The sequence below is a fragment of the Sarcophilus harrisii genome, chromosome 1, assembly GCF_902635505.1.
Source record: "Sarcophilus harrisii chromosome 1, mSarHar1.11, whole genome shotgun sequence".
NCBI classification, from domain to species: Eukaryota; Metazoa; Chordata; class Mammalia; order Dasyuromorphia; family Dasyuridae; genus Sarcophilus; species Sarcophilus harrisii.
In genome coordinates this window covers 521191510-521206687 of record NC_045426.1, presented here as the reverse complement: position 1 = coordinate 521206687, position 15178 = coordinate 521191510, and positions in this window count along the sequence as shown.

Genomic DNA, 15178 nt, shown 5'->3' with positions numbered 1-15178 from the left:
CATGTTAATGCATTAGGGAAATTGGTTTATAATTTTCTTTTGCTATTTTCACCCTACCTGGTTTAGTTATCAGCACCATATCTGTGTCATAAAAGGAATTTGGTAAGACTCCTCCTTTTCCTTTTTTTTTCAAATAGTTTGTATAATGTTGGAGTTAATTTTCCCTTGAATATTTGGTAGAATTCACATGTAAATCCATCTAGCCTAGGATATTTTTTCCTTCGGGAGTTGATTAATAGCTTGTTCTATCTTTCTCTAAAACTGGAGTTTTTAAATAATTTATTTTCTCTTCTGTTAATGTGGGCAATCTATATTTTTGTAGCTATTCCTACATTTCATTTAGATTATCAGATTTATTGGCATATAGTTAGGCAAAATAGCTCCTAAATATTGCTCTAATGCCCTCTTCATTGGTGGAAATTTCTTCCTTTTCATTTTTGAAACTAATAATTTGATTTTCTTCTTTCATTTTTTTAATCAAATTAACTAAATGTTTATTTATTTTGTTAGTTTTTTCATAAAACCAACTCTTACTTTTATTTATTAATTCAATAGTTTTCTTGTTTTCAATTTTATTAGTCTCCCTTTTATTTTCAGAATTTCAAATTAGTGACTTAATTGAGGTTTTTAATTTGCTTTTTTCAGCTTTTTTTACTTGTAAGCCCAATTTATCAGTCTTCTCTTTTTCTGTTTTATGTAAGTAAGCATCTAGAAAAATAAAATGTCCCCTTATAACTGCTTTTGCTACATCCCACAAATTTTGGTATATTGTCTCATTATTGTCATTCTCTTGGATGAAGTAATTGATTGTATTAATGATTTGTTGTTTAACCTATTAATTCTTTAGGATTAGATTATTTAATTTTCAATTGACTTTTGGTCTATTTTTCTTGGCCTATTATATTGCATGTGATTTTTATTGTATCATTGTAGAGGGCCAGAACTCTGAAAAGGTATACTTAAATCCAGGACATCATGGTGCTTATAGTTAAGGACCTACTCAGCGTGAAATAATGATTTTCTATATGGTAATGTAATGGCTCTCCTAGCAGTTGGCTCTTCCTCAGTGTGCTGTAGTGATGTAATTGTACTGAGGAATTTAAGGGAATCTCAGACACAGAGTGCTCTCTCAGCCACAGACATAGAAGAAGCCTCTTAACCACAGACACAGAGAAGACTTCAGGCTCCAAACTCCAGATTCTAGACTCCATCTTTGACCAGCCTCATATTGGCCCTCCTGCCTCCTTCACTTCTCCACTAAGATCAAGGACTTAGGCTAATTCTGAGGCCCTCCAGAAAGCTAGCCTACATATTACATATCACGATCTGAAAAAAATGCATTTTCTATTTCTACCTTTCTGCATTTGATTTTGAGGTTTTTATGCCCTAATACATGGTCAGTTTTTCTATAGGTTCCATGAACCTTCAAGAAAAATGTAAACTCCTTTCTGACTCCATTCAATTTTCTCCAAAGATCTAGCATACCTACCTTTTCTAATATTGTGTTTTCCTCCTTAACTTCATTCTTATTTATGTTGTGATTCAATTTGTGTAGCTCTGAGAGACCAAGGTTGAGATCTCCTACTATTATAGTTTTGCTGTCTATTTCTTCTTGCAACTCTCTTGACTTCTCCTCTAGGAATTTGGATGCTATACCACTTGGGTGCATATATGTTTAGTATTGATATTGCTTCATTATCTATGGTAGCTTTTAGTAAAATCATTTCCTTCCTTATCTCTTTTAATTAAATCTATCTTTCCTTTTACTTGTTCTGAGATCTAGGTTGCTACCTCTGCTTTTTTTTTCTTAACTTCATCTGAATCATAATAGACTCTGCTCCAACACTTTACCTTCATGTTGTATGTATCACTGTGCTTTAAATGTGTTTCTTTTAAACAACATATCATAACATTCTGGCTTTTAATCCAGTCTGCAATCTGTTTCTGTTTTATGGGATGGTTTATCCCATTCACATTCACAGTTAAAATAAATAATTCTGTATTTCCTGCCATCTTATTTATCCTACATTGTGCTTTTCTTTTTCCTTTCCCCCTTCTCTCCTCCCAAGTAGGTTGCTTTTGATGACCACCTTTCTCAAACAGCCCTTGACCTTTAGGGCTCCTTCCCCCTTTTTACACCTTTCCCCTGATACTTATGTTTTCCCTTCTATTAATCTTCCCTTTTCTTTTCTCCTTTCACCTCCCACTTCCCTAGAAGGTGAGACAAGTTTCTTGGTGAAATCAATTATGTTTGATATTTTCTCTTTGAGCCAAATCTTATAAAAATAAGATTCACATAATACTCATCCCCCTTCTTTCTTTGCCTCAATTATAATGTCTTCTTTGCCTCTTACTGAGATGTAATTTTCCTCTTTTTCTAATATGATCCCCTTTCCACCTTTAGTTTCTTTTTCATATTATCATAATAAAATTAAATTGTGTCTGCACTCCCGAAGTATACCCCTAACAGAAATATGGTTCACAATAGTTCTTTCCTTTTTACCTTTTATGCTTCTCTTGAATTCTTTCTTTGGAGATCAACTTATTTCTTCATTTCTGGTCTTTTCATTAGAAATAGGTGAAATATATCTATATCTTTGAATATCCATCTTCTTCCCTGAAAGATAATGTCATTTTAGCTGGATAGCTTATTCTTGGCTGTAATTAAAGTTCCTTTGCCTTTTGAAATATCAGTTCCCAGGTCTTTTGATCCTTTAATGTGGTCCTGGGTAATCCTAATTGTTGCTCGTAGGTATTTATATTGTTTCTTTGTAGCTCCTTATAGTATCTTTTCCTTGGTGTGATAGTTCTGAAATTCAGCCATGATATTCCTTGGCTTTTCATTTTAAGGTCTCCTTTACGGGGTGATCAGTGAATCCTTTCAATGCCTATTTTACCTTCTAATTCAAAGATATCAGAGCAGATTTCCTGTAAGATGATGTCTATGTTCTTTTTTTTTTTCTAGCATGTCTTTCAAGAAATCCAATAATCATTAGATTGTCTTTCCTACATCTATTTTCCAGGTCCGTTATTTTTCCTAGGAAGTATTTCATATTTTCTTCTATTTTTTATTTTATTGTTTTTGTTTGACATTCCTGAAATCTTATTGCCTCATTCACATTTGTTCAATTCTAATTTTTAGCATATTATATTCTTCAGTTACCTTTTTAAGCCCCTTTTGTATTTGACTAATTAAATTGTTTTGTTTATTACATTTTTTCCATTTCACAAATTTTATTTTTCAATGAATTGGTATTTTTTCATATCTATTTTGTAAGGAGTTATATGCTTTTTTCAAGTTCATCAAATCTATTTTGTAGGGAGAATGGCTAATATGCTTTTCCCATCCCTTCTTGCAAAGATCTCATTTCTTTCCCCCATTTTTCTTCTAACTTTATTTTAAGATTCTTTATGAAATCTTCCAAGAAAGCCTTGGAAACTGAGGACCAGCTCATATCTCCCTTTGGGGCTTCATCTGGAGTTGATTTGCTTTTAGGAACCTCAGGATTTGGGATCTGTTCTCTCTCTCCAAAAATTCTATCTGTGGTGAGAGTTCTTTTTGTTTTGTTTTATTTTGTTTTTCCATTTTTTAGGGATTTAGGTCTGCTCTTAATGTGAAGAAACAATAACTGCTTTTGTTTGTTTTGGGGAAGTTTTGGTGATTTACTTCTGGTGCTGGGTAATCAGGGCTAGATTTCATATTTCTCTGGGGCTCAATGTTTTACAATTTGCCTTTTAAAACAACTCTGCCATACCACCTGCTTGTAACCAGGTCAGAATAGGCAAAGAGGCTCACAGTAGATTCCCAGGTACTTGGAAACTGCAACAGTCTTACTCTCTGCCTCATCTCCTTGTACCAGTCTCCTTGTATTGCACTCTGGGCTTGGCAGATTGTCTCTCTGCCCATTTGAAACAGATCTGTACTTAATTTCTTCCAAGGTATCTTCTTCTGGAAATGTGTTGTACTCCAAATATTTGTGGGTTCTTTGACTCCAAAACCCATTTAAAGGCTTAATCTATTGTTAGTTTAGGTTAAGGTCAGAGGTGGTCACAGAAAGTCATGTCTGCTCTCTGCCATCTCAGCTCCTATTATGAGTCTTTTGAAACTGTCTTGAATCATTTATTGCTCAGAATTAAGTCCCAGTTGATTATCACACAGTTCTATTGTTACTGTGTATGGTCTCCTTCTTCTGCTCATTTCACTCAACATCAGTTCATGTAAGTCTTTCCTGTTCCATTTTTAATATTTCTTATAACACAATAGTATTTTGAAACATTTACATATCATAACTTATTTTGCCATTCCTCAATTGATGAGTGTCCTTTCAATTTTTAATTCTTTGCCATCAACAAACGAGTTTGAGCTAAATATTTTTCTTCCTCAAAAGTATTTTTTTCAGTTACATGTAAAGATAATTTTCAATATTCAAAAAAAATTGTTTTAAAATGTCTGTTGTTGCCAATGTATTTAATTGCATACACATCACATGGAACTTTTCTAATCAATACCCATATTTCAAAAAGACAGCAAATAGACAACTGAGTTAGACTCAGGTAGTGTTGATGAAGAAGGTTAACTGAATATTTTACACAATGCAAATAATGATCTCAAAAGCCTTTCTAAAACAATCGCCACTTTTAAAAGAACATTATTTTTCTCCTCATGCATCATTATTATAAATTATCAAATATTATATTGTTATGAATTAATAAATAAGTAAAATTAAAAAATGATATAGAGAGCTGTTTGGATGGAAAGCAACAACTGTGGCCTTTTAACAATGAAGTGTTATGCAGGTGATCATAAAGAATGTGATCATAAAGATATATAAAATTGATAGGCAGAGGGATAGCCATATAGAGAGAAAGATAACTTTTGAATAGCCTAGCCACACACTGACTAGAGGTTTAAAGCAAGGATTACAGCATTTTAATATGTCATCCTTTTTAAAAGGGGAGAATCATATTGTACTAGGATAAATTGGTTCTAATCATTATCTTTGGAGGGAGAACTCATTGATAAAATCATAAATCCATTAAAGAAATCTTACTTTTAAGGAATTATACTTTTAGATTCTTCTGTCAATATGAAATATATGAATTATTTCATATGAAATATCATTTTTACCTAAAGTACAGATATTTTTATCCATTTCATCACCATTTTCTAATTAGTGTCATAATTAAAACATTCCAATTTTAGGTTTAGGTTTTCTTTGATATGGTGGGGATTTGATCTTTTCTTCTCACTTTTGTTTTTTTTGAATTTCTTATATTGATCAATGATTTCTAAATTGTCATATATTCTAAGTTCTTACCTTATAAATAGAACTAATTTATTTACATGACACATTTTGGCAAGCTTTTTAGATCTCACTTAGGGTCTCAATAAAATTGGGCAAACTTTCACAATTCACAGCTTTCAAATGAAAGCACTTTACATTACTTGTGTCATCTACACAGGACATATAAAATATTTAAGGGGCAGCTAGGTGAGCAGTGGATAGAGCACCAGTCCTGAAGTCAGGAGGACCTTAGTTCAAATCTGGTATTAGACACTTGACACTTCCTAGCTAGGTGACCCTGGACAAGCCACTTAACCCCAACTGCCTCAGCAAAAATTAAATAAATAAATAAAGATAAATAAAATACTTAAAATCTAAAGTGGGGCTTAAAGAGAATTTTTTGTCATATCATTTGACAGACAGGTAAAGCAAAGGGTCAAACTACTACACATTGATTTGTGCAATGAAAACAAAATTTATCTAAATTCAGTAATAAAATTATGCAATTTGAATTCATCAAAAAAGTGAAAACAAAAGATAAGTGATAAATTAATTAGTGAATCTTTCTGAATTAAATTTTGTGGTAGGAATAGTGTAAGTATTGTTAGAGAAGAGATGTCAAAGTAGTCACATGATTCTATATTAGCATGTCCTCTCCTAAAGCTCAGATAACAAGCTTAACCAATGTGAATGAAGACAAATTGAAACAATATTGGTGTAATTTACTGAAATTTTACATGATTTTCTTTTATTAACATATCTTATCCTTAATTTTATCACCTGCTATTTACAAATATTATGATTTGGGATTAAATATACTTTAAAACAGACAAAAATTATTTTGCTTGTTTTTTTAAGAGCATAATTTGTTTTTCTCAATGAGGTTTTTTTGGGGTTTTTTGAGAACATAATTGGAGAACCCCAGTTAATTATTACACATATGCTTATTACTCATTTTGAGCCTAGGATGTTTTAGCAAAAAAAAATATATTAAATATGTTAATGAAATTACTGTGTTTCATGTATGTATAGTGTGCTGCAGTAGTAAGAATAATAGCCTAAGATATAATTAACTTATGTTCTAGTACTTCTCTAACCACTAGTTTCTTTTTTTTAAGCTTTTTATTTTCAAAATGTACTCAAAGATAATTTTTCAGGATTGATCCTTGCATAGCCTTGAGTTTCAGATTTTCCCTTTCTATTTCCCACTGTCTCCCCTAGATGGCAAGCAATCCAATATATGTTATACATCTTAAAATGTATGTTAACTCCAATATGTTTATACATATTTATACAATTCTTTTGCTGCACAAAAAAAATCATATTAAAAAGGAATCCAAATGAGTAAGAAAAAAATGGAAGTGAACAACAAAAACAGTGAAAATGTTATGCTGTGATTCACATTTAGTTACCACAACCCTCTTTCTGGTTATAGATGGTTCTCTTCAACACAAGATCCTTAGAACTGGTATTAATCATCTCACTGTTTAGCCACAAATTTTCAGTGTAGTTTTGGGCAAAATATTTTACTTCTCTAGACTTGTTATCTAATGTATAAACTGACAAGGCTGGACCATTTTATAATTACACTTCCTGAAAGGTTTAACATTAAATGTAGGTAAATATCTTGAAAAATAAAAGCATCCAGCATCCTTGTTTTTTACTCTTCTATTAAGCCCCTTCATTGTATAGGCTTTGTTATACCAAGGAATGTAAACTCTGTAAGCATGGAAATTATTTCTTCTATGCTTCCATATGTTTTGAAGTAAAAAGTGTTTAGCAAGTGTTTGTTGAGCTTTTATTCTTACCAGAAGAAAAAAAAAAATTACTAAGAAAGTATTATTTATTAAATGAAGAGAGCAACTGGGACAATAATCTAGAAAAGATAGAATTTTTTTCAAGATATTTTACCTATTTTTTTTTTTTTTGGTTTGTTTTAATGTTGTAGGTGAATTATTTCAAATATCTCCATGTGTGTGAAGATCCATTAATTAAAGAAATGTGTAAGGTCTTCTGAACCAAGCTAACAATGTTATCTTTTTCCCCAACTAGAGATGAACCAATGCAAATATACCTTACAATCAAATCTTCCTTGAGTTTCACTGCAGGTAACCCACTTCACTCTTTAGGTAAGCTATGTTTTTTTTCCAGAAATATAATTGTAAATAAATTTCACAAATATCATTTTGGCTTACCAAATAGATATCAAGACTACAGGAAGATTGGTGTATGGAGCTGGAGGGAAACATATCTGTATGAATTTAATGATTGGGATAGCTTTTGTCAAGTCCTCAGTATCCAGATTTACTATATGTAAATATATAAGCAGATAAACAATAGATAAAAAGGATATACATAGTGATTTCGGGAGGAAACAATTTCAGTTTAGGAATGCAGAACCGAAAGCAGTAAAGACATCAAGTAGGGGGATAGACTATAGGCTTTGGAGGTGTCTAGAAAAATAGAATTGAAGGAGAGAATTCCTATTTGGGGAAAAATGCATGAAAAGGCACAATGGCAGGATATAGAATATATAGAAAATGAGAAAAAAAAACCAAGCAAGGAAACAGCAGTGGACAATAAAGAAGTGAAAATACCCTGTTGTGGTCCACATTCAGTCCACACAGTCCTCTTTCTGGATGCAGATGACTCTTTCCATCACAAATCTAATGGAATTAGTCTGAATCACCTTGGTTGAAAAGAAAAAGTCCACCACAGGTGATTACCCCAAAATCTTGTTGCTGTGAACAATCTTCAGTTGTTTCTTCACTTAACATCAGTTCATGCGATTCTCTCCAGGTTCTTCTGAAATCATCTGGCTGATTATATCATATAGAACAATAATATTCCATTATATTCATATATTATAATTTGTTCAGTCATACCCCAACTGATGGGCATTCAATCAATGTCCAGTTCCATACAATTACACAAAGTGATATTCAAACGTTTTTGCACATGTGGGTCCCTTTCTCTTACTTATGATCTCTTTGGGATACACACCCAGTATTGACACTATTGTATCAAAAGTTTGATAGCCCTTTTGGGCATAGTTCCAAAATGCTCTCCAGAATGGTTGGATCATTTTACAGCTTCACCAATGTATTAGTGTCCCCATTTTCTTACATTCCCTCCAACATTTATTATTATCTTTCCCAATCATTTTAGTCAGACTGAATTTGCATTTCTGTAATCAATAGTGATTTAGTGCTTTGTAAATGTGCTCATATAGTTCCTGACTTTGCCTCAGCTGCTAGACTCCCAAATTTATATAATTTATAGTTATTTTAAATGCATTTTCTCTTTCTTTCTCTTGCTGTTGGACTTTGTTGATAACATATAAAAATGTTGATGATTTATGTGAATTTATGTTACATGATGCAAGCTTGCCAAAGTTAATTGTTTCTAGTAGTTTTTTTTTTTGTTTTTTTTTTTTTGTGTGATTTTTTCACTTGAGGCAATTGGGGTTAAATGACTTACCCAGGGTCACACAGCTAGGAAATATTAAGTATCTGAGGTCAGATTTGAACTCAGGTCCTCCTGACTTCAGGGCTAGTGCTCTATCCACTGTGCCATCTAGCTGCAACTCATCATTTCTTATAGAATAATAATATCACATTACATTCATATGCCACAACTTGTTCAGTCATTCCCCAACTGATAGGCACTCTCTTAATTTCCAATTCCTTGCCACCACAGAAAAAAAAAAAAAAAGAATTACTACAAATATTTTGTGCATGTGTGTCCTTTTCCCTTTTTGATGATCTCTTTGGGATACAGACCATCATTGGTACTGCTGAATTAAAGGGTTTGCAAAGTTTTATAAACCTTTGGACATCATTCCACATTGCTTTCCAGAATGTTTGGATCATTTCACAACTTCACCAACAATGCATTAGTCTCCCAGTTTTCCCACATTCCCTCTAACATTTGTCATTTTCCTTTTCTGTCTTAGTCAACCTGTTAGGTATAAAGTGGTACTTCAGAGTTTTTTTTTTTTTTTTTTTTAATGAGCATTTCTCTAATCAACAAGGAGTTAGAGCATTTTCTTCATATGACTAGAGTTAATTTTACTTTCTTCTAAAATATATCTGTTAATATTTTTGTCAATTTGCCAATTGGGGAATGATTTGTTTCCTTATAAATTTGACTCATTTCTCTATATATTTTAGAAATGAGGCTTTTATTAAAAACACTGGCTGTGTGCATGTGTGTGTGTGTGTGTGTGTGTGTGTGCATATGTAGTTGTTACAGCTTTTTGCTTTTCTTCTAATCTTGGCACAATGGTTTTATTTGTACCAAACCTTTTAACTTAATGCAATCCAAATTATCCATTTTTCATTTCATAATGGTTTTTTTTTATTTCATCATGTTTCTCTCCTCTCCAATGATCTGGCAGGTAAACTATTCCACTCCCCCAATTTTCTTATTGTATAATCGTTTATGTCTAAATTATGAACTTATTTTGACCTTATCTTGGTATAGGTTGTCCTATGCCTAGTATATGCCACACTATTTTCCAGTTTCCCCAGAAGTTATTAACCCAGAATCTGGAGTCTATTAAATAGTAGATCAATATAGTCATTGACTATTATGTCTTATATATCTAATCTGTTTCACTTATCCACCATTCTTTTTATTAGGCAGTACCTGTTTTGATTATTGCTGATTTATTTTACAGTTTTGTTCTGATATAGGAAGGCTACATCCCTTTGTGTTGGAATCTTTACAAAGTGTTAAGACATTGGAGTTGATAGAGACAATAATTATCTAATTTGGCATGATTATTGATTTGATCTTAGAAAGAGATATTTTGGGCCAGAACTTGAAACAAGGTACTAAATACAACTGATAGAAATGATGCTTGTGTTCATACCTTTAGAGAGCTCATAAGTATCTAAGTACTCAATGGAGTTTACAGGTTTGGGAGAATTCAGGATTTAGAAAGAGATATCTGAATTCACACCTCCCTTAGGGCCAGAGAGCATGCTGGGAGATATCCCACAATCCCACTCTTGGAGAAGTAGCATAAATACAGCTCCAGTAAACCACTCGAGAGAGTTTTCTGGGGAACATCAACTGGGATCGGAGACAGAGCACTCTGGGAGATACAGAAGCCTACTCGCCTCAGTTGGAAACTGAGAAGCCACAAATCTGAGTTGAGCTGGAGGCGATAAAGGACAAAGCTGCAAGATCTCTTGGAACCAAGCAGAGAGATAGGCCTCTGAGCTAACTGGACTATATTGAAGGGCACAATAAAAGATCTGAACTCTTTTACCACCTGGCTGTGTTTTGGAAAAAGAACACCAACACCTTTGGATTTTTATTTCATTAATTCCCTTGATATTACTGGCCTATTTATTAGTCTCCCAGATGAATTTTATTACTTTATCCAGCTCTACAAAATTATTTTTGACAGTGTGATTGGTATAGCACTGAATAAGAATATTAATTTAGTTAGAATTGTCATTTTTATTATATTAGCTTGGCCTACCCATGAGCAACTGTGTTTTTTTCCCAGTTGGTTAGATCTGGTTTTATTTGTGTGAAAGGTTTTTGTAATTGTGTTCATATAGTTCCTGGGTTTAACTTAGCAGATAGACCACCAAATATTTTATATTGTCTACTATTATTTTAAATGGAATTTTTCTTTCAATTTCTTGCTGAGGGGCTTTGTTGATGATGTATATAATAATTTTTTTTAAGAAAAAGAACATTGTGAGTGATTTTCATGTACACATTTCTAAATTATACCCATTTTTATTAAAAAGATAAGCTTGTTAAAAAAAAAAAAAGATAAGCTTGTTAATCTTGCATGTTTTCTATACAGATGACAGCATTTTCTGACCAAAATGCTTCCTTTTTTCTTTTTTACATAATGATACTAGATACATCTGAAAGATATCACTGATTTTCTATTTAGAACAGATATCTGGGAACTTATAGTAAATCAGATAAATAAAGTTGTGTTTAATTTATTATAAAGGCTATCATGTTAGCGTAAGTGAAATTGTACCTTGAATCAATATAATTGTGTCAATATATTGATGAATTTCAGAATCAGAAAGATATGGATGATTCATACAGATGGACTAAATTTTTTAAAAAATCTCATACTGTCAGGTAGTGATAAAGAGAAAATTATTAGAAAAGAGACTAATTAATAGTTAATAGATTACAAATCTATAAGGGATTTTGGATAGGCATTATCTAGTTGAACTCTTCATTTTACAGAAGAAGAATGAATATCATATTATTGGAATGGCTTGTCACACATCACACAAAAAATAGGACAGTATAAATACAACCTTAATTAAATTACTAAGAATGATTCCCCAGTATTGTGTTATCATTCCAAATTCTTCTTTAACAATGCTATAATTTAAATAAAAGCAAGGGATCATAATAATGAAAACATTATAATAAACCTATATTGTTCTAAAGATAAAGCTTATCAAATAGAGATCACATTTTCCTTTTATGAGGGAATAAAAATAAAGCATTCAACTATACAAAAATGGTGCCATAACTTCAGTAATATGTCATATCTAGGACAAGTTAAAAAAAAAAAAAACTGCTATCCCTTCTTCCACTCTTCTTAGTCCATCTATATTCAATCAATCATAAAATTTAAAAATATGTTGTATTGACTTGTTCAGTGATAATCCACACAAAGATTTTAATTGAAACCTTAGAAATGAAATAATCACCTCATATTTTTAAAGCTAAATCTGGATTTCAATGTAAATATATAATTGGTGAGAGATTTAATATTTACTTTATGCATATATGTGTGTGTATGTATGTGTGTGTGTGTGTGTTCCTTGTAATCATCTTTACTTGCATTTCTTTAAAGGTGATTGAGAGGCCAAGAAGACTTCCTATCTCCATAAGGAATATAATCTCAGACTTCAGTATTTCATTGAAATAGAAGACCCCATTCAGAATTATATGAAATTTATTTTTGTATTTGTGTCAACGTGTAAATCCTGTTCTTTATAATTTCTTTTCAATTTCACTGACTTCTTTAACAATAACTACTGAATCTAAAATTAATCTCTCCATCTGAATGTGAAATCAGATACACAATCTAAAAGTATAAAAAGGGAAATAAAATGATTTGCCCTAAAACAGTTTTATTTCTTGAAAGTTTTCTCATTATTTCCCATCAGTATTTATTATGATTTTTTTCTCCTTTGCCTTTTAGCAAAAAGAAAATAGTTCAGTTTCTAATTCAGAATCTAAGATTTACAGGGATTTTAAGATCATTTTTCATATAACAATTATACCCATCATACCACACTCCAAACTCCTCAGGGATTCCTTCACTAAATGTTTCTGTTAGTGCATTTATAATTTCACCATACAAAATAAATACATGTATATGTGGTACATCATAACAAAAGTGAAGAAGAAAATGCCACACAGTTGACTTTCAAACATTACTCAGTATTGAATTGCCTACCTTTGCACTTAAGGGAACGAAAAACATTTTTAAGGCTAGTGCTATCATCATTAATCATTTCATACTAGAAATTCATATGTATTGGAACACTGAATGTATTACTTGCTGTAAGGGAGTAAATCTACCTAACACTAAGGAGTTAAGTCACTCAGGAAATGATCATATTTAAAAATTATGTTCCTAATCATTTAGTCCACATTGAGTTTTTATACTCTTTTCTGTCATGAATTATAAAATAGTAGCACTTTATTTTGAGGTCAGACAAGTCAAGGCTAGCAGAGGAGTAGAGGCTTCCAGCAGGGATGATGGGTCAATCAGACACCTCTCCTCACAGCATGGGGCTTTTGCTGCAGCAAAGGTAAAAAGAATCAGTCTTGGAAATTTCCCAATACATTAATTTTTTTTTTTTTTTTTTACTGCAGTGACAGGCCATTATTTATTTATGTATTTATTTTGCAGTGATCTATTTCAAGTGAAATCATTGTCTTCCCTTTTTAAAAAAGTGTGTAAAGTAAAAGATAAACTAAAAATAAGACTCTGAACTTCATGCATGTTTCACCAAATTTTATAAATCACATTCACGTGGAAATTCTGGTTCAAGGTTCACTGCCCTCTTGTGTCATTAATAAAGTATATTCACACAGAGAGACCTTAGTATTACTTAGGAAGGATTCCTATGTAAGAAGTTTGGAAGCCCATCATTAGTCAATCTGGAAGGGTGAGAGAATGACTTTTTACTATTTTATTACAATTGTGTAATGGTCTTGTTTGGTTTTCTGGAGGTCTCTGGAGCAGCCTTCCTTTCAGTAGAGTAATCACCACAAGAATAGTCTTAATAGTTAACGTCCAAAAGTCTTTATTGTCTCTTTCACCTGGTGCTCAGTTAGCTTTCTCCTGGCCTTCAGAATGGATTTGGTCTCAGTGGAGAAAATACAGGAGGACAGGCCAGCCACCACAAGGCTGATGAAGATGGAAATGAATCTCTTTCTCCATGGCTCCTAGGGTTTGAGCTCCAGCCTCCCGTTCACTTGTTTTCCCTTGTTCTGACTCTGGCTGAGGCTCCCAGCTTATATGATCTTTTATAATTGCAGTATCATAGGTGTGAATCTTGTAGAACTATATTAAGTACTAAGTACAAGTACTGAACTAGAGAACTACTAGTCACGATGCTAAACTAAATAACCATTGCCTCATCAACTCCACTGACTTAATACCTTGTAAGGATCCTTATTTTAAGTACAAGAGTTCTGGCCCATAATACAATTGTATTCAGAAGTAATACTACTCCTTTTCATCAAAGAATTGTAAGTCTAAAGACATATAGATAGATAGATAGATAGATTTAAATTTGGTTAACTATCTATGAATAGAATGTCAGTAAAGATTTACATTACCTGAAATTGATAATATTTATGTTTAGTGGATTTTATGATATGTTTCCTGCAACTTTTTTTATGATTTTTCTTCTATTACTTCTCTTGCTCATTGTCTCAAATTATTGGAACACAATAAAATTCATTTTTAAATATCAATTTTTCCCAAGTGATAGATACTATGACTCCAGGACATTAATAATGCTATGGAGAGATACATAATGGATATATGTAGATTATGTCAAAAATTATCTGTACACTAAACACTGAGTGAAAAACAACAAAAGGGAAATGTGTGATTAATAAATGATATGGGTTAGTCACATATGTAGGGCAATGGAAAATGGAAATGTACTTTAAGTGCTAAAAGCACCAATAACCAGAAAATGTTGAAAGAACAAAAGGAAAGATTCCATCTCTCATATTTCTAGCATAGAACTAATATATTATGATCACTTATATCTAAAAAGTTCCGTGTTGACTAGTTTATATTTCAGAATTGATGTATCAGAGCTATTATTGCTTTATTTTTCATAATGTGCATTTTCACCTCAAATACACAAAAATGTAGGAAATATATGCTAAATATTGAAATTTCGAAACAGAATTGCAAATTGTACTTCAATATTTTCTTTTTTAAATATTTGACTATTCTTTTTTTCTTTTCATATAAGGGGAGATGATGTCCATTTGAAGAATAGGCCTCAAATTCAACAAGACGAGTACAAATTCTGCTTGTAATACATAATGAATATGTAAGAAATATCAACTCTCCAAACTCAAATTTTATAAAGAGTATTTTGTCTTGCTTTGATTGAGGACCTGGAAACTTCTGCATTAATAAAGTCATAGACATGTAATATTCCGATATATAGTTGTCTTTATGCATCATGCATCTATATATGCATGTGTACGTTATATAATAATATATATGGGCATCCCCTCCTCTTTTAATAGGAAAGTAATTGGGCAGGGGATCCTATAAAAATTAAAATATTAATCACATAAGTGAATCAAAAGTGACAGCTAGTTTAAGTCAGATTTAGGTATTTGAG